The sequence below is a fragment of the Patagioenas fasciata genome, chromosome 1, assembly GCF_037038585.1.
Source record: "Patagioenas fasciata isolate bPatFas1 chromosome 1, bPatFas1.hap1, whole genome shotgun sequence".
In the NCBI taxonomy this organism is placed as follows: Eukaryota; Metazoa; Chordata; class Aves; order Columbiformes; family Columbidae; genus Patagioenas; species Patagioenas fasciata.
The window spans coordinates 60,423,238-60,444,161 of NC_092520.1; positions in this window are offsets into that span (position 1 = coordinate 60,423,238).

Below are 20,924 nucleotides of genomic sequence, written 5' to 3' on the forward strand. Positions count from 1 at the left end.
TACAGCAGCTTCAAGTCATGTGAAGCTAGCCAGCTCCCTACTGAAATTATTATTGTGTATCGCGTGCCAAAATACCTAATCCACCCTAGAGAGTAAGCCCAGGCTGTCTCTTATTTCTGAGGACCTGTTTCTCACAGAAAACTATAAATCCAGTCCCTGGGTACAAAGAGATACTGTGCATGCATGTTCTATCCAAAAGAATAAAAAACAGAAAATACTGATTGAAAGGCAGAATAAAATTTAAAGGAAAAAGAAATTTAATTGGATAACTTTGCATGCAAGTATGAAACACCCCTTCCCTTTCCTGTAGCCTCCCTTGCTTTCCTAAAATTTACCTAAAGATTTTCAGCTAAAAAGGTGATTTCTATTTACAGGAGTAGCTGAAGCAATTTAAATAAGTTAGGCTTAAAATAAATAAGGGAGATTTCATATATCTCACTGGAACACATGTTAAAATATATCCCTTAAAGTGTGAACGATGAAGAACTTGCCTTAAAATTAATCTAAAATGAACGATTTTTTTTTTCATTTGACAGGTGTAGATTTTAAAGGTTAAAGGTCTGAGCCTGCATCACTTGCATGTTCAAAGCTCCCTGTGACCTCTGAGTATGCAGTAACAATGATACACTCAATTTTCCTTGGTTACCTCAGGTTACCAATGTATTTTCTAAATGCTACCACATTTACTGGGCATCAAGTTGAGGCATGAGTAACTTCAGTACAAACCAAGTGCTTTCCATATGATCCTGTCTTCTTTTCAGTAGGAAACCTCTAAATAACTGAAAGACTAGATCTCTTGGAAGGCACTTCATACAATCTGTTGGTAAAATTTTACACTTGATATTTTCTAGGTATATCATAGGTAACCATTGTATCAGCAAAAAATGTTCTTTTTGCTGTGATACAAAGGTTGTCTTCAGATAAACAAAATCCCTGCTCAACATACATAACATTTGGAAATAACTGCAACCACAAATCATGTAATTCAACCACCTTAAGAAACCAGGACATATTTAATCACAGAATCACAGAATGTTAGGGATTGGAAGGGACCTCAAAAGATCATCTAGTCCAATCCCCCCACTGAAGCAGGAACAGCTAGATGAGGTTACACAGGGATGTGTCCAGGCGGGTTTTGAAGGAGGCTCCACAAGCTGCCTGGGCAGCCTGTTCCAGTGTTCTGATACCCTTACTGAGAAGAAGTTTCTTCTCAAATTTAAGTGGAACCTCTTGTGTTCCAGTCTGAACCCATTACCTCTTATCCTATGTCACCTTTTTACAAATATCTGGTTATTAATCCTAGCAATGCCTTTATTTATACTCAGTCCATGAGTGACTAATTGATTCAAATGAAACAGAATTTCAAATTCATCTGATGTTGGCACAGTGTTTTATGTCTAAGTCTCTCTCTAACACTTATTATACAATTATATATGTTTAGTTCTGAGAAACACTGCAAAAATATTTATGATTCCCAAAGTACAGCTACAGGGAGTGTGCAGGAGTGTTAATTGCGTGACACGAAGGGAAAAACTGCGTAAATTCATGAAGTGCTCTGTTTTGCACAGGGCACACTTTGAAGACAGATATACAAACACAAGCAAGTCCAGCACTTGCTGGCAGAATGCCAGACATCTCTCTCTCACATAAAGAGCAGTCCATGTCTCAGCAGTGTCTGAAGCCACTGGTGACAGAATTCTTCTTACACCTAGGTGCTGGCTATGAAGGGTGGTTTCTCTGCGAAGTAATACTTACATTCACCTTGTATTCCACCATGACACCTAAAACCAAACACTGTTGAACTTGGAAGGTAAAAAGAGAGACAACTTTATGGTCACAAAGATCTGCTTGGTTTTCTAGGAGTTCTATTTGTTCTGTCTTGCTGAGTTTGAAGGTATTTTCATAACAACCAAAATACTATTTTCTTAAATGAAAGAAGACACAAGAAGACATTAAAAAACAAACAAACAAACAAACAAAAAACAAACAAAACAAAACAAAAAAACCTAAAAGCTGCTGGTGGAGTGTCAAGCCTGATTCTAAACAACGAATGTATCACATTGCACACAACGAATCAAAGAAATACTCTGCTTAGGATTTGACGCAGTCTACAGGCAGGCTAATTCCACATCGTTGTACAGGAGGAATAGATTGGACATTCTCGGTTTTGAGCGGAAAAAGTCTGAAATTAGTATGTAGATTTATCTTTAATCCATTAGAGTTTCATTTACAAAAGAGTTTTTCCGTGATTTGCTGCTGTTGAGGAAATCATGTATTCTGTTTATTAACAAGGGCTTGTTGCGTACTCCTTCAAATTCACAAATACTGATTCAATACTGGTTTCAGTGTCTGCATTTGAAAAACTCTGTGACACACATTGGATCCAATGCAACACAAAGCCCTCACAGTGAACACCCTTACCATTCTGCCCTTTCTCTTTTTGTACCTGTATGATATTGAAGTGATATGACACATTCCTTACAGTTTAAGTACTGTGAAAGCTTTTAATTTGGACATTCTTGTGCAACAAACATTCATAGCTGTGACTGGTATTCTTTTATTTTACTGTTGTAATGATCCCCTTGTTAAAGAAAATAACTTTAGATTTCATTCAGGTGGAGGTAGTTAACAAGATGTTGACCTAGTCATCCATTTGAGTCAAAGCAGCACAAAGACAGGAAAATGTGCTGCAAATGTTAACATTATCTGTAGCTAAGGGTTATTTTAGCTGAGGTGGCTAATATCCTGAATTGTTTGTATAATCCTATTATTTCCTCTGTAATATAGACTATTCTGCCTTCTGCTTAGCTGGTACAGCTACAATAATAATGGATGATATTCTCTCTTTCATTTAAATGTCTGTATTTGCTTTGACTTCCGAGTGTGGCTCTGTAATAACATGTACAATTGAGGGTTCAACTGGCCACATTTATTAAATTAGAACAGGAAAATATTGCCAATCCATCTGTGTGTAGCATGATGAGCTGCTGGTATACAACTAATTGTATACATCAAAAATAATATATGATCTTTCACCATAGTATGAATACTATGCAATAGAGAAGTGCCTTGAGAATATTAGGCTGCATTATATAAATCTGCTAACTTTTGTAATTTTCTTTTATTTATGAAATTTTGATCTTGATTGAAAATACCGTTATATACCTCAATGTTTCAGTCATGAATCTTTCTTTAGAACATGTTCATAGGGATACAGAAAGCCTTACAGGTACAAGGTCTTGAAGATCTTCAACAATTACAAGGGACTTCCAAAAGGCTTTCAAAGGCTGATGAAGAGAATTTATTCCTGCTGATAGTAAACTAAATACTTAATAATCAGAATTTTACTATCACAGCTGTTGGCAGCATATTAATTTATTTAGGATTTCAAGAATAAATTAAGGAAAAGCATATCCTATATTAATTGAATAAACATAAGGAATTCACATACTTAAAAGAATGGCTGGTGGAAAGTAGGATTATATTTCCAAACACAAGATTTAACCAATTGTTATCCATATTAAATGGATTTGTAACACTCCCCACTCAAAACCTATACTGAACACTAAAATTATTCCCCTGCCTCTATCCAGGTGAGAAAGTCGCTAGAAGAGAATATATATATATATATTTTTTTTTTTTTAAATTTTTTTTTTTTTTTCCCTTCTGTAGCCTACCTTTTTGCTTGGCAGCCTCAATCCCAACTTCAGCTCTACTGGTTGTCTCTCTCTCCCATGCCCACCGTAACCTTAATCATAAATGTAGTCTTCAGATGACCCTTAGCCAAAGATCTCCAACCATACAATAGAGGAAAAAATCTCAAGGGAGAACTCTTTCTGCACTTTAATTTTTCTTTTGACAGACCCTTCACAGGCCCACATAGATGACGCTACTTTGTAGCCCTTCAAGTGGTGTTCCAAGATTTGTCTCTTTTTCAAACTCAGCCTGAAATGGTGAACATTTGATCTTGGTTTAGTCTTAAGGAAGTATCAACATGACTGTGATGTCCCACCCAGAGGTATGGGTCGGGGGAGAGATGATTCACATTCCTTGGTCCCCTTAGTTGGAAAAGAGTATACCTCATACTTAAGATCTGTAAACAAAAGGCTTTTATTTTTCAGGTTGGCCTAACTGGCAAATGGATTTACTTGAGTTAAGTTCAGCTGGTAAACATAAAAAGTTTGTGGTACATGTGGGGCTGTAAATCTTATGTTACTATATTACTTAGAAAAAGCAAAACAGAAGATTTATAGGAAAGAAAAGAGAGAGATATCACCATCCTTATGGCTCCACTTTGCATATAATGGGATTTGTAGTCTTGGTTCCAGCGATGTGCAGCATCCTCTGGTATCTTGTTCAGTTCCTGAGGTGAGACTGGTGGGCAGAGTGGTCCTCAGGATAGTGGGTGCATGCCAGTCCAGTGCTTGCACAGGTGGGCTTCTTATTTTCCTCTGGACTGCCTGTTTGCATAATCTTTGGTCTGTTGTGCAGGCCTCAGTGGGGGGTGATTGTGAAAGACAGAAAAGTCCTAAAGGGTCTCAGGCCACCTTGAAGGGTTTTGGCAGTCTGGAGTCTTTCCCCTACTGCCACGCTGGGCCTATCAGAAGACATAGCTACATCCCCTTCAACATGTCCCCCATCTCCTTCATCAGCCAACTGGACTCTGTTTGTGGCTTGTTAGCTTGTCTTTCATATGTAAAGCACAATTCACCTCATCCTGAATGCCCCATTTCCTGTTCCTAGGGTTGTCCCATTTCTTGTGGCTGGATGAACTGGTTTTGCCACAATTACCCTTTTCAATCTCTGACACAGAGAAAACAGTTTACAGGGGAGAAATCTCTCTGCACCACAAGCTCTGCACCCTTTGCAGCCCCACACCAGCTGAAGTTTCAGAATCTATTTATTTTCCAGCCGTAATCCCATTTCTCACCTTTGGCCTCAAGCTGATCACTAGCAAAGGAACCCTAGCCATGGCCCAGATAAAAACGTCCTTAGGGGAGAAACCTATCTTCAGTGTAACTATCCTTAGTCTGTTCCTTTGAGATCCTATTCCCACTGAACGTCTAAGGTTTTGTCTCTAACCACAATCTCAGCCTTAACCTTGGCCTTGATCTGAGTCTTAGCCAAAGCCTCCCTGCCATGGCAGAGTCTTCAGGGGAGAAATCATTTTGCTACCTTCCCCTTGCTTTCGCAGCTTCTTGACAGCACAAATAAAACTGGAGCACACCCTAGGCATTCACCTACATTTTGATTCAACCTTTGCCAAGGACCTGCAAACGTGGTCCAGACTACAATATGGTCCAAGAAAACACCTTCTGACAGCCCTTCCCTCTCTTTGCATCTCCTTTGCCACCATTCTCTAATCGCATGTTCAGTCCTTGTCTGTCCTCCACTAACAAACACTAACTTATTGCACACTGGGGCTGAGCTAAAGACCTGCTGCCATGACCCGAATCAGCAGCTCAACCCATCCCTTCAGATGATCTTTTCAATCGCGTATGGGCTCAGGCACAATTGAGACTTCTTTTACCTTGACAGAAAATGATCTTTTTCTCAGAAAGATTTACATTAAGTTGCCCAAAGAAATCTATTTCCAAACTGAGATCATTTTAAAATGGAAAGTTATTTTCCACCATGAGGAAATAAAATTTCTCTCTGGCATGTACCCCTAGCCAGACATAGGGCAAGTGGGTTATTTTCATAATGATCCAAGAATCAGAGAAACATACACATGGATCACCAAACATCAGACACGCATCTGCAAAAGCTGCCTTGAAATTTGCATAAAATAATTATTTCTCCCCAAACATACTGCAGATGTGCTTTTTCCCCTTTTTCATTAAAAAAATAAGAGGAGACTTAATTTTTTTCTGGATAAAGGCATGTTAGGGCCTTGACAGTATTGAGGACCTTTCTGTCCCTGCCCAGAACCTCCAGGGTCTCTCCCCACCCTGCCCATGGTCCAAGACTCCATTTCAACCCAGGCTGAAACATCAGTCCCTGCTCTGGCAACACAACAGTAGTGATGATCTTCAGTCCCATGTCTGTCCATTCCTGATGGGGTTCTGCTGTGGGAATCCAGCTCTGGTTCATCACTCTCCAGAAGCATCAGGGCTGTTGTTGAACTCTGTTCCTGGCCCTCTGCTCTGTCCACTGTGCTCAGGCTCCATGTGATGGGCGCTATCAGGGTGAACACTGACAGCCCTGGGGTCCCCCTGACATCCAGCTCCCCAGCCCAAGGGAGGAACTAGCTATCACTGTTCCCTGACAAGACATGAGGACAAATTTTGATGGAAGTGGTATGTTTACTTTGTGTGTGATCCATATTTTGTTTCACATACACTTTGTGCAATATTGGGCATCTTTGTTTGGTGAGAAATTAGACAGTGAAGAAAGTATCAAATACTTTTTAATGTGAGTTGGACGTTGCTGCCATTATATAATTGTAAATAGTTACTAAATCAAGTCGACACAGCTCAATGCCAGACTAACAAAAAAAAAAAAAAAACAGTACAAATTATAGAATTACTTACACCTTTTACAATATGTTGCTAGCTTCTTCCCCACAGCTGAGCTGCTATGTAGTAAATATGAGAACTGACCAAATAAATAGCTGTTGCTAGAACTCAAAAGAAAATACACTATTAGTGCATTTGCAAGAAAGAGTGATGAAAGAAAATAACAGAAATATTGAAGCACAGCAAAGCAATTAATCAAAAAAGCTAGTTCTGCCACAGGAACATAGCATTGCCTTCTGCCAGAACAGACTGACATGTCTATTTGCAATAATCATTAATGCCCAAAATCATGCAAAAAAATCCATAAGAAATGAAAACCCATCTCTAGAGGCTCATGAATGTAGCAGACTATCTACTTCCCATTCCACTGTTTGAATCTTTGCCTCCATTACAAAGCGTAGGAAAATAACATAAGATTTGTCCTGATTGTTAAAGAATCTGCATCTTAGAATCTTAATATTCCCACTTCTTTCTCCTGCTTAACTTTGCTAACATTGGAATATGTCCAAATAAATCAGTGAAAAACTTGAATATATTTTACTGTCTTAAAAGTAATTCTGTTCTCAAACAGAAAATAAACACAGCGGATAGAGAGAACATTTCCATCTCAGTTCAGGTATTTCTGTGCCTGGAGCAAGGCCATATTGAAGATAACCAGGGAACAAGAAGTTGTGGGAAATATATGGAATCAATTTGAACACAAGTATTTTTCCCTTTCACATTCTGAGAAACCTCAGAACTAGGTTGCAGAACAGCAATGCAGCAGACAGCAGCAATTTTTCATCTTGATAGAGTTTGCATTTCCATTGAGTAATTTCCTGATAATATGATTTCTACATGTATTAACTACCAGTATACATAGTCACAGGTCAGCATTGGCTTTATTACTCAACCCTCTCTTGAACTCTCTAAGTGTTGTCTAAGTGTCAAGAGAGTTGCCTTGTAGGCTCAGTAATGACATCCAAATAGTGTCAGTCAGAAACAGGCCCTGCATAGAGTTTGCTAGGTCTGTAGTCTTCTGCAAGAGCTTAAGAGCTATAGGTCCTATAGATTTGAATAAATTATGAGTTCAATTTTGTAAAATCACCCTTAAAAAAAAGGGGGGGAACAAAAACTCCACTGCATTTCCTGCTGACAAATTTTTAGATTATGTTTTACATAATTTTGTGAACTTCTGGAAGTTATAAATGATATCTAATGAAGAGGTGACCAGACAATGTAAATGTAAAATGTTGCATGAGGAGACATTTTATATAACTCTTTAAAGTACATTTGGATTTTGCATTTTTTGAGTTTTCTTAATTTCGTAGACTTCTGTAACAGCTCCTGCTGTGTTGTAATGAAATGAAAGTTTAATGTTAGAGCCTTGAGGATACAAAGAGGGCACTAAGCACTGCTACCTTCAAACTGCTGATAGCAAATACTGCTGTCTTCAATGAGCAGAAAATACAAGCTTATTCACTTTGCAGTCATGAAACTTCTGAAATGAAAAAGGATGAAGATAAATCTCAAGCTGCCCAAGAATCATAAAATTGCTGAGTTAATTGGTAAGGAAGTTTATGTACACTCTGTTACATTGCTGGCCAACAGGATCCTTTTTACAGCTACTCTGTGGATCTCCTATAGTTATTGACATGAATTTGAAAATTAGAAGAATAATTCTAGCCCCTCTTTTGCTTTTCCTGTGGTGTAGCTATATTTGTATATATTTGGGACACCATCATGTACATTCAGATCCTTTATTTTGGTAGGTAGACCAAAAGTAGCTAGAGAGTTATTACCTTGAGAGAATTTGAAAGCTTGCTGTCAGTCTCATCGATTTACATTTTTAAGGGTTTATATATGTCTCTTTATAGAGAGAGAAAAAAAAAAAGAAAAAAACACCAACAAACAGAAAAAAACAAACCCCAAACAAAACAACAATCATGATTTCCAAACAACATTAGCAAATTAGTCATCTGTTTCTGTTTCTACCCCTCGTAACATAACCTATCCATAAAGTTTGGCATTTCTTTGTTCTAAGAATACCAAAGCCCACAAACTACACACTCTGATATTTATTTTGGCAACTTGTGGTAAAACCTTGGCAGAACCAGCTTTTGGCTCACAGGCAGAATGTCATTATACCAGCATCTTTTGATGCTTTAACCATCTTCAAACATTCTCAGTTACAGTGTATAGACCACTTAGCTGGAATTAATCCACCTTCCCTTGTAAATTACATTGCTAATTCCTCCACTGTAAATTTATCCTGGCTTCTCTAATCAACAGTGTAATTTAACAATGCAGAGTCATAGGTTTCTTTATTATATGAACAATTGGGTTTTGTTCTGAAGAACAAAAAGTATAAGAAAAGGTATCTCTCAGTCACAGCTTTGTTTTTACATATGAAAAGAAAAGGCAGCTGACCAAATACACTTGCAGAAAGTTTGATTTTAACAACTCTGATCTGAAAAAAACACACAAATTGAATAAAAAATGTCTGTCTCACAATAATTAAAACGAAATCTAATAAAAATAAATTTAAAACGGGGGGGCAAATTAGGAGCCATTCTTATGCTGTATTTTAAGTCAATGTGCTCTTTAGAGAATTATTTATCCTGAAATCATTAATTACTCTGTAGATTAAATATTTATTAACTTAACTCTTCTACAGCGCAACTCAGCCAAGCAACCTTCTTTGAGCTACACATTTATTTTCTTCTCCAATTCAATAGGAATTGTATAGGCAAAACTGAGGCAAGTATTTGTTCCATAGTCTGCTGAAAATAAAGAACAGAAAACATAGCTTTGTTATAAGTTATAACAATCTTTAATATTGGAACAGTACCCATAAAAGGAAAAAAACAGGTTTTTTTATAGATGAGATCTTGGAAAAAGGTCAAAAGTGGCTATGGAGATTTTTTACTTTACTGCGAGCCAAAGTAAACACAGATTAAAGCATCTGCACCACTTGAAAATGGAAAATGTTTTAAACTGTACTTAGTGGTTCACAGATTCAAACACATTGCAGTAAATAACATACACAAAGTTACCTTAAACCTCACACATTCATTTATATCTTAAGGCACTGAACCAAATTATTTTTATTCTAATGGGTAGTAAGTGGTATGCTATTTATAACCACACTTATTTATTTCAATCTAATGCTAGGATGGGGAAATTTTTCACTGAAATTGCAAAAGATTTGAATATCTAGAGTATTCTTCAAAAGTGCCCAAGTGAATTTGATTCCTAGGGCTCTTTGCCTTTTTTGTGTTAGTTCTTGATGATGTAGGAGGAAAGAAGTTCATAGTTTTATAGTGGGTCATCCTTTCTTATGCAGGCAGAAGAGATGGTTTTGAGCCCAATTTACACCTATTCCCTGAACAATATTTATTCATGTACCAGATTACACTATTTAGCACAACTTTTAATGGAAATTAATTATTTGAAAATGCTGATTTAAAAAAAAAAAAATTAAATATTTCCTGGAAAGATTTGGGTTTTGATTAATTATTTTTCTTTTTAAATAATCCACTAAAGATGTTCACATGTTTTCTATCAGTGTTTTTTAAATGAAATAAAAATAATCTTCTTCTGTTCCTCTTGTCTGAGCTTATTTTTGCAGCCAAATCAAGGTAAGTTATATTTAAAAATAAAACTATGGTAATATGAAAACATATCCATTTAAAGTCTCCCAGCTTTGTTTTATTTATAATGTATACATGTCTTCAAAATGGTTAAAATCATTGGTAACTTAAAAAAAATTGTTGAACAGCTGCATTTTTAAGTTTCCTTGCCAGTTTCTAGCATCTGTATAAGCATGGGAAGTTCCGTCTCCTAAATTCAGGCATCTCTGAAACCTGCAGTTGTTACTGTATTTTTTTAAGTCGCGCTTCCTTATTTAGCTCCACAAAGTTAGATATTATGGTGGGTTCCCAATCTCTCCTGTTATTAGTGACGTCACTACTAGAAAATTTCAGGTTTTTTTAACATTTTCAGTTTCTTCTGTAATGAATTACAATGTAAAATTAAAGGGAAGTTTTGACTGTGTGGTTTCTACTTACTTTATTTTCATCCCCTTCTGCTTAGTCAGACCAAATCATCTACCCTGGTGATTCCTTCAATATTTTTTCACTACACATTATAAGTAATATATCTATCATTTACTTCTGAATTAGTGTGCTAATTAAAAGAGTAGACTGAACTTACCAAGAGAGCAAACTCACTCAGGTCTCATTAACTTTGCTAAGGACACTGGAAATTTGGGTTTCTTTTTTATTCAAGGCTATTTATAGGCAGGTCCTTGACTAGAGCTAAGCAAGAAGATGTAGGAAATCTGCCCAAGTGTTTATTTACAAAACCAGTAGCAGCAGATGTGGCTTTCATAGTTGCATGCCTTGAGAGGGACTAAAGACACAGGAGAAGCAGAGGGGAAGGAAATGAAAAAATTAAAGAAAAATATCTCCCCTGCCCCCAGTAAATAAAGCCCCTGCCTGGCTTCTAGCTTCAGAGTGGAATTTTGTCATCAGGACCAGAAGTGGTGACAAGTCAGTAAGTGAGCTCATTGCATGGGTAATAGACTGACAGAGTTTTCCTTCACATTGCATTTACTGAGCAGCTCTGGCAGCAGATCTAGAGGGAGATACTTACATTGCCCTCCCAGCTGGTGGCCATCTGCCTTAGTGACAACTGCCAGATGGAGGAAAAGCACATGAAATCAGGGATCAAACACTAAATAGAAGAAAATTACTTTGAAAGCAACTTTGTCATATTATAAATAGACTGTTTTAAAATGTCTCACATGTTTTAATTAGAAGGGGAAGAGGGAGGTAATGAGGTAGATATAAACCTGTGAGAAAAAGATAGTACAGCAATTTGAGGACTGCCTCTCTCTACTCCAAATGTGCATGACACTAATTTAGAGATACATTTTGATGTTCCTACATCAAAAAGTACCCATTAGATGAATACAAGAATTACCAAATAGACTTTCTTTCCCCATGTGGTTAGCATGGCGGGAACCTCCCACAGCTGCATTTTCAGCTGCTGACAGTGCTTCTCTCAAGCGACTTAATCTGACCCTCTGCACTGACTAACCTTCTTCTCAGACCAGGACTGGTGATGACAAGTGTCACCAGACTGAAGTCTCATCAGCCCCCTGCAATGATGAATCAGTTGCTACAGCCTGAAGTGGTAGAAACTGATGGTTCCCTTTTGCCCGACTTACACAAGCTTAATTATGTAGAAGGTAAACAAACCCTCCTAAATTCACTCAAGGATCAAATAAAAAAAAAAAAAAACAACAAAACCAACAAACCTAGTAAACCTTGAAGACCTCCAGGACCCTGTTTTTTGTAGATAATTCATGGATTCCTGGGAAACCAGGGTTAAAGGACTTCTCCCACACACTCTTAAACAGACCAGAAAAAGAGTATGTTGTGCATAATCAGAAGAACAATGCAAAATACAGAGACAGATTTACTAGGCATAGAGCACTGGGAAACTCAGTGTCTCCATTTGTAAATGTTAATATCTCCCACGCTGTTTCTACTTTTAAAAAACTTGAATGAAAATAATTTTGCTCTTAGCTGGCTATAAAGTGATTTGAAAAAAAATGTATATTTTTCTTATTAATAAAATATAAGGGACAGAGCTCTGAACAATTGTATAACCAAAATTACTTGAGGAAAGAATTTTGATATGACAAAATCACAGACATTTGCAGTGGGCAAAGTGTTTTCTCCCCTAGAAACTGGTTTCGATGTGACCTATTTAGAAGATTCAGTTTATCAGTTTTTCAGTGTACTTCTAGATATATGTGTGCATGATGGTCACCATTTGACTAAGACTAAGATGGACAGCTGTCAGCTGTAACCATCTCACATTATCCTGTTCTCCATGTGGAGGGGGACACGTAACACCTAGATAATAGTGAATATCTGAGTGGTTAATATGGATGTTGCAGTGTGCTGATACAAATAGTCAGAAGTACACAGTGCTGGGAAAGCCTATTTCATGACTTGTACATTTTCTCAGAGAAATAGTATACATTTTGCAAACAATGAACAGTATCATCAGAAAGCTTTAGTCTGAACTTTGCAGGATGCAAAAAGAGATTACACTTTAGGTATTTTAATCTAATTTGGTATAATATTCCATGTAACAGAAGCATTGTTATGAACCTCTTTATAGATTTACTTGGTGGAACCAGGTCATAACCTGGAAAAAGAATCAGCATCCTTTTTTTTCTTTTTCTTTTTCTTTATCAAAATACTTTGATTGTAGAAGAATTGTTAAACTGTGGCAAAAATATTACTTCGTGCTGGAATTGAAACAGTCTTCTTTGAAGGTAACAAAGAAAGAAGCGTGGAAATCCCTGCCAGGCCACACAGTACCTACAAACTCACACTGGAGTTCTTCAGAGGTAGTACTTCCAATTGTTTAGTAAAAAGAAAGGTGTTTATTCATCACATATTTGAGTCAACCTCAACGTTAGTCACGAGAAAAGTGCTGACAGCTCAGAAGTAAATGACAGTCAGTTCTGCTTAGTTCTTAGAGTAGGATTTCTGAGAAACTGGAAATATACCAGCAAGAACATACACTGGTCTTATTCAGCTCTCGCCACCACAGAATACATGCACTCTGACCCATATGTGCACATAGAGAATTGCCAGCACTTGCCTTAGCAATGTAATCATGTTTACTATGTCAAACCTATCTTTATATTTTTCTTTTCTTGGATGTTCAGTGACTTAACAATGCATTATATTAAAAATAATTTAACAACAAACATCTGATATGAAGTGATTGTCAGTCAGATTCAGAGACTCTGTTCCATTGCTGAAATGAGAATGTTTATATGCCTTACAATAGTATTATTCCACTTTATTCATGGTTGTGATTGAAGGCCTTGAAGATTCTTCACAGGGATTGTACTGTGATTCTTTTCTGACCAACCAGGCAAGTTCTATGTATTGCAGAGTAAGCAAGCAGCACAGCCAGATGATAAAGATGAAAGAACCTATGGAGCTCTTGATGAGGATGGACTGAAATTATTTTGTGGCCACTCAAGTGTGCCATGCACATTACAGGATAAAGAATCTCAGGACCTAACAGTGAGGGGGAAAAGAATGGATTACACAATGAGATAAAATTGATTTTCAAAGACAAACATAATGGAAAAGTTTTATTTATATGTATAAATAAAGATCTTTACTTTCAATGTTGTTCCTAGATCACTATTTATGCAGAAGACAAGGAAAGCATAATGAAGGGAATCAGAAGAGGATACATTCAAAAACTTTTCAAAAACTATTACTGATGTGCATAGCACTCATGGGAATTCACAGTTGCATAGAGTTGCATGTTTGTCTTTGAAGATAACAGGATCTAATATATACAAGTCTGTTTGCATCTGGAAATTCCTAATGTCTTGTGGGCTGGAGAATTTGTCTGATTGTATTTGATAAGTCATAAAAGCTCACATCGTTAGGTAACAACTGAGAATGATCTGAAAAGGTACAACTGAAAGAGTAGCCTTGCACCATTCCCTTGTTCTACCTCCCTCTCCCACTGTGTCCGTGCTGTGGAATTAGGAAAAAGGATGAAACTAACTAAAGGAGAAATATGATGGCTCATTTTGGACACCCATCAAATTCCTAGTTTGTCCTCTGTAACATGAATCCAGGCAGCACAACAATGTAAAGCTGGTATGCTACTTCTGACGACACCCTTTATTGTGAAATCTTGGTCCTACCCAAGCATGCATTTAGGTTACCAAAAGATTGGATGAGCACAGCCTCACAGCAGCCATCAAGCAGCTCATTATGGAGCTCTGAACATACCCTGAAGTGCGCAGTAACTGGGAGAAATAAGATGTATGAAACAGTTGAAAAGAAGTTCCTCTGTTTTGCAGCTGAATGTTCAACTTTTACAGCTTGCAGCTTTCCTTGACCCTCTCTCTTCGACTCCCTGCATTTTCAGAAAGTGTAAAATGGTTTTAGTCATTGTGAGAATCCATGAGTATAAAAGAGATTCCTGAGCCATGAACTGTTGGTAGCTTGCAATTAAATGGGTCTCCTCTCCATTCTGTAATTCTGCACTGGGAAGCAAAGGGCAGTCTGGGTATTTCAAACAAGAGATCGACAGGAAAAAAAAAAAAAAAAAAAAATCAGGGCCATCTAGGTTTTGTTCTGTCCTTTGGCTGCTGGAAAAATCCATTTTTTACTAAAACTATAAACCAGATAAAAGCTTTTTCATACTTTGTCTTAAAATATTTAGAGAGAGAGATTTTCCACAATATTTTAACAGATGAACGACAATTATATGTTTTTCTTTCAATAAAAACTTACTCATTAAATGTCCAGTATGGCATAAACATCTCACAGGAATAAACTGAGCAATCTCTCTTAAATTACCAAGACTCCCATAGCATACTTACTCACTTGTGTCCTACAACTTCATTCTCCAGAGTCTGATCGCTATATAAGTCAGAGAAGCAGAGCTGATGATTGAATGCTAAAAGGGGATGCTATGTAATATCTTATTAGGCATTCTGCAGACTACTCAAGAGGGGTTTATTTCCCCTAAGAATTTCAATTAGCTGCTAAAGAACAGGAAGCCACTGAAACTTCCTTGAGAAAGCAGCTAAAGGTGCAATTTTCAGCTGGTCAACAGGTAAGAGGCAATTTTCATCCTATTATGCTGTGTTCTGCAGGAGACAGATTGGGCTAGTGTGCAAGAAAATGCCTTACTAGCACTTTAGCGAAGACCCATCAGTCTCTAGAATTCAGGATTTTGTCTGAAAAGCTAAAAGATTGCTCTGCAGTCCAGATAATGGGAGCAGGGGGGAACTTAACCAGTGTTAAGTGTTGCCTGTCCAAGTCACCAATTCTTTAAAAATGCTTTAAATAAGAGATAAATCATGCACATTCACCATGTCTTTTAAATCTGAAGTCTAAAAAGTAGTATGCTGTTCATGGTTAAGCCTAGAAGATATCTACATATATTTTGTACAGATAGCCATTCCAAGCAATATCAGATAACATTCTGATCTATTTTATATCAGTGATGCCTTGCAAACATTTCATCCTGTAAAATGAAGTAGAGTTTTTGTCAACAACCTCTTTCCTCATGTACATCATATATACACTTTATCATAGCTTTCATTTTTCTGTGTTCCGAATCCACTGAAGAGCATAAGAAACTGGTCCTTCCATTGGATGGGAGAAAATTATGTTCTAGAGACCTGTGTCTATTACTAGATACCCACATCGATGGAAAGATGATAGCTCTGATTAACAGTGATGAGGTGCTGCTGGCTCTAACAGCAATGAAGAGTTCTGATCTGAGATTGCCCATACAGCATGTAGATAATTCCTGGCATTTTATCTACTGACTTCCACAGTGTTTTCATTGCAGAGGACTCTATAGAGAATTCTTGCCAATTTACTTCATGGCAATTTGTTTCTTCTTTTCCTTGTTATTTGATTTTTCACTTCTAGAAAATGTTAATGTTGCTTTCTTCTGCCCTTGCCCATTCTAACATACAATTGCTTTTTTCTGTAGTCTCAGTCTTCTTCCTGTTATGATATCACTTCTCTCAAGAGGCACAGCTCTCATATGTCACTGTTTTTCTCTACTCTTTTAACACTTAGGAAAGTTCAACATAGCTTGTAGCCATACCCTAGGAGTGGGTCACTTCCTAGCTCCTGTGAGGCTGGCCATCCATGTTTACAAGGCTGCACCAAGAACAACGGAAGTAGGAAAAAAATCAGGAACTAGTAGCCTGCTACTTCAACTCACAATGAATAAACAGTGAATGTAAACAGTCCTCAAGCCTGAGCCTATTTTGTGTTGCTAAGAAACAGGGAAGAGGGCCAGTAAGACTCTATTGTTTCAGAGAATATGTTCATGGCAGGCTAGGCTTGGAAAGAATATCCATTTTTACCTGACATTCTGCTGTCTTTCCACACACAACAGTTTCCAGATGACAGACCACTGACTGAAATGAAAATATGGAGCAGGGATGCTGATCTGAGGGACCAGACTTAACTTGCCAGGACAACTTATCCAATCTATGGCCTGAATTCTCAATTTTTCAGATGAAAATTAGGATCAAAACAAAACTAAGGATGACCTTTGAAATATCCCATGTGTAATACCTCTTTCTGAGACGGGAAATATGCCCTATCATCTGAACTACTTTTAAGCATTTCCTTTCACATGACAGCATGTGTATATGCATACATGTGTAGGTGTCAGACTGATGCCATCTAAGGTCACTTTATCCCTTTCATTTTCCCCAATGTTCATATGTCACTTGACGACAGAAAATCTCCAATGTGGTTTTAGAGAGATACTTATTAACATACATATCTTTCTGACAAGCCTGCACTGGGTGATGAATATGTTTACCATATCACAGGGGATGCTTGTATTAGTGTCATGTGATGAATCCAGACATATAATGGAGGAAGAGACAATGATACTTCTCTGAGAAGTGTTCCCATGAAGCTTGGGGTGATACATCCAGGGGCAATCAAGTGATGGAAAACATGAAATGTATAGCTCCTGACTTCCCACTCCCACAGAAGTGACAGCTCAGTGTGAGCTGGGAGCCCTGCTTTTCACATGGGTGATATCTGTTGGAGGTATCTGCAGAGAGGGACACCCAATTCAACCTGTTCCAAGTATTCTGAAAATCTCCAATAAGCTAACAATTTGGATTTTTTACCACAATATGAGTGTCAGTTACTACACATCAATAAAAATAACCTTGAAATTCTTCCCATAAGAGCTATACAGTCATCTAAATGTTTGTATTATGACTGTCAAAGACAGGAATTGATGTATCTATTATTTTCATCTACATTTCTAAGTCTCACCTGCGTTTTTTGCTCTGTAAATATTGAATTAAATTACTCTAAAAAGAAATTTTGAGCTTTAAACACACGTATAAACCACCCACTTACATTACTAAAGTGAAAGACAGACTGTTAGACTGGTTTAGAACAGAAGACTGAGTTCATTGGACAGATCTGTTCTTGCAGGTTTGCAGGGGTTTACCAGGGCCAGCTGTGTTCCAAATAAATTTGCTGACCTAAGTGAACTTCCTATCGACAAAATTCTCTCAGGCTCCCATTATTTCTCTTCAACAATTAATCAAAAGCTGCTGAAAAGTTATGAGTGTGTTTGTAATTTTCAGTAAAATTAATGTAACTCCTATCTTCTGAAATGCAGAAGAAGGTTTTTCTTCCTAACCCTGGTGTGAATTTCCTGATTTATTTTTTAAGTCATTTACCCTTCTGAACTCCCATGTCTCCTTTCTTTGACAGAAAGGATCCCAGGCTCTGCCATGACAGGCATGGATAGCTTTAGCTGATGCCTATAAATTCCGTTTTCCAAAGCAGTGATCTCTACTGCAGAAAGATGCTGTTATTTGTCAGAATTCTGTCATGCATAAACAGGATGCAGTTACTCCTTTTGAATTCATGTAAACATTTAAGTTTTCTGTTGGGAATCAATATTATTTGGTATCTGTACTGCTGGCAGTCAGGGGGAGGGTCCTGTTTTTCAGACACCCCTGACTTGAAGTGGTGCCTTGAGGGTCTCACTTTTGCTGTAAGGGTGCGCCTGGCAGAGCTCAGTGACCAACACAGAGTCATTCTCAATGGACTCTCCAGACTGTAAGACTCCCTTTGAGAAACAGAGTGGAGGGGCTCACTTCTGTTGCTTTTTCTCTTCCTGCATCCATAGAGTGATTTCACCTGTAAACAATATCTCACTTGTCCAAGTGTTGCAGGATCAGGCCCTGTGCATTGCCCTTAGTGCCTGAGGATTATGTCATGTTCTTTTGACTTTCCTTTTGTTCAAATAACCTAAAACACAATGCATTTTTTAATGACCCAGGTCACCTTTTGTTTTCTCACGGAGCACAGAAACAACATTCAACAAATTTGACTGATAAAAGATTTTTATCTTACATGGGAAAGCAATGCTGTTTCTCTAAGCCACACGTAATGTATTAGTAATAATGGTATTCCACTTCAAACAAATTACAAACTAATGTTACTGTTCTTAACAATGTTATACTAAATAATAACTCCCCACAGGCCAATTTGCATACAAAATGTAACATTTAAAGCCAAGTTACAATTAGCACTTTGTTATGGAAGTCTGTGGATTGTAATTTACTGAAACAAAGTTATACTTGCTGCAAGGAATTTTAATTTATGAAAAATTACCCATTTAGAATTTCTGTCACAGTGGACCAACTTGTACTAAAATGATGGGTACCTAATAAATACATCTATTATTAATGCAATGAATAGCAAAAATGAAACAAAGTAAATGTAGGATTAATGATTGTGCCTCTTCATAAATAAGGAATTCAAGTCAACATCTCTTTCTCTCTTTACTGATGATGACAGATAGAGCAATATGTATGTGAGAGGAGACGGGAAGGGCACGGTCTGAGAGAAAAGGAAATGAAGATGATGAAGGGAAAGAGGAAAAGCAAGGAGCGATACATAGACTAGAAAGAACACAGAAATACACAGGATGTTAATGAATTGAAAATTAATGTAAGAGTAAACTTGAAAAATCTATCTTGGGAAAGATGAATCACACTAGTACTTCATTTCCCTTGGGTGAATGCCATAAATCACCTGATAATAATAGTGAAAGTTCTCAATCCCACAGCCTTTATTTGAAGGGAAAGAATATTAACTATCTGATGTGAGTACTTACAATCCAACAACATAGAAATACAGACATTCTGATGTTAAAAAATAGATTTTCCACTCACTCTCCTGAATTCATGCTTGAAAACTTGAGGTTTGTTGTTCATTTCATTATGAAGTGTTTTGGACATCAGGGCTGTCTGCTGGATCTTCCATTTAAGAGTACCTAAAATGTCCATCTCTTTAGCAAATACTGCTAAATATGGTCTGCAAACATCATCTCAAATTTTCTAGGGTTTTCCTTTCATTTATAAACACATGCTTTTGTACTCGATTCAGGATCAGGTCTTTCTACTGTAGCAGTACACAGGTCCCCATGCTCTTCTGCACATCACTCAAGCAGGTACCAACTCTCTCTGTCAGCCAGAGCTGTGAGGGCAGGGGGTCTCTTGCATCTGTGCACTGGGTTCTCATTACTAACTACAGATGTGCATTGCCATCGTCAGGTCTGTTTGCATGGCAGGGAAAGGCCTTTCCAACTAAGCCTGTGGCTTTCTACCAGCTCCAGGTCTCCACACAACCTCCAGAGCCACCACTGAAGCTGGGAAGGAGAAAGCAGGGGCCAGACACACAGGTTGCAAGAGGTCACAACAGGTCTAGAATATTTATGTGATGGACATTTTCACTGTAGATGTTTCAAAACAACTTGGGAATCTGTTCTCTTCAAGGAACAGAGACATTCCCACATAATTTATCTGACTGACCACAATGAGTTCAACCTTTTCACATCTGAAGGATTCACTGGGAACTCTGTTTGTGGCAGTCCACTGAGCTAAAAATGATGTGGAAAATTACCTCCCCATGGATATCCTGTGAGAAAATAGAGTTTAAAGTTAAGATAAATCATTCTTTGAGATTATTTACCCACCCCTAGTTAATATGATAGATGTTTTCATCTATTAAAAAAATCTTGACAGTATAAACTCATGTTAGGTCATAGTTTGGCTTTGGGAGGAGAATACTTAGGCAGCACTGGTTGATTGAAGCATGAAGTGAGGAATGTGGTAAATGCACAGTAAGAAACATAAATTCAGTCACCCATTAAAAAAACCCATACATGTACATTTTATACACTTGGCAGCTTCCGATTTTGATGGAGAGCAGGTGAACAGTGTCCTCCAGACTGTATCATATTATAAGGAAAGTCTGAAGGACCGAACTGGGCACTGGAGTCAGCAGTCACCTCTCCATTGTTCTCTGTGGTTTTACATCCACTGACACCAGCACAAAGCTTTGCTTTGGTTCTGTGAATATCTTGTTTACCAAGAATTGTTTCTTTCTTTTCCTTAGCCATTATATCATTATATGCTTTTACAAAACAACAATGACATGTTCCTATGATCAAGGTTCATCTATCAAGGCTTCACAAATTCTAATAATAGAACAAAATGTTTTAAAAATAACTGGGAGGGACATGGAAAAAATGGCAAAATATATCAGATTTGCTAAATGCTTCTTTTTATTTTTAGCTTGCTTGGTTTGCTTCTTTATAAACAGTCTCATTGCTTTATAGGAGTGTATTCAACTCAAGCAATTCAGATTCTGGATACAATATATCCTGAGTCCCTGTTTGACTTTGCATGTAGTGATGTTTCTATGGAACCTGCTGAAGCTGTTCACTAGAACATAGATTTGAACATTGGGTTAAATCCTCCTGGGAAATGGATCAAAAACTCTC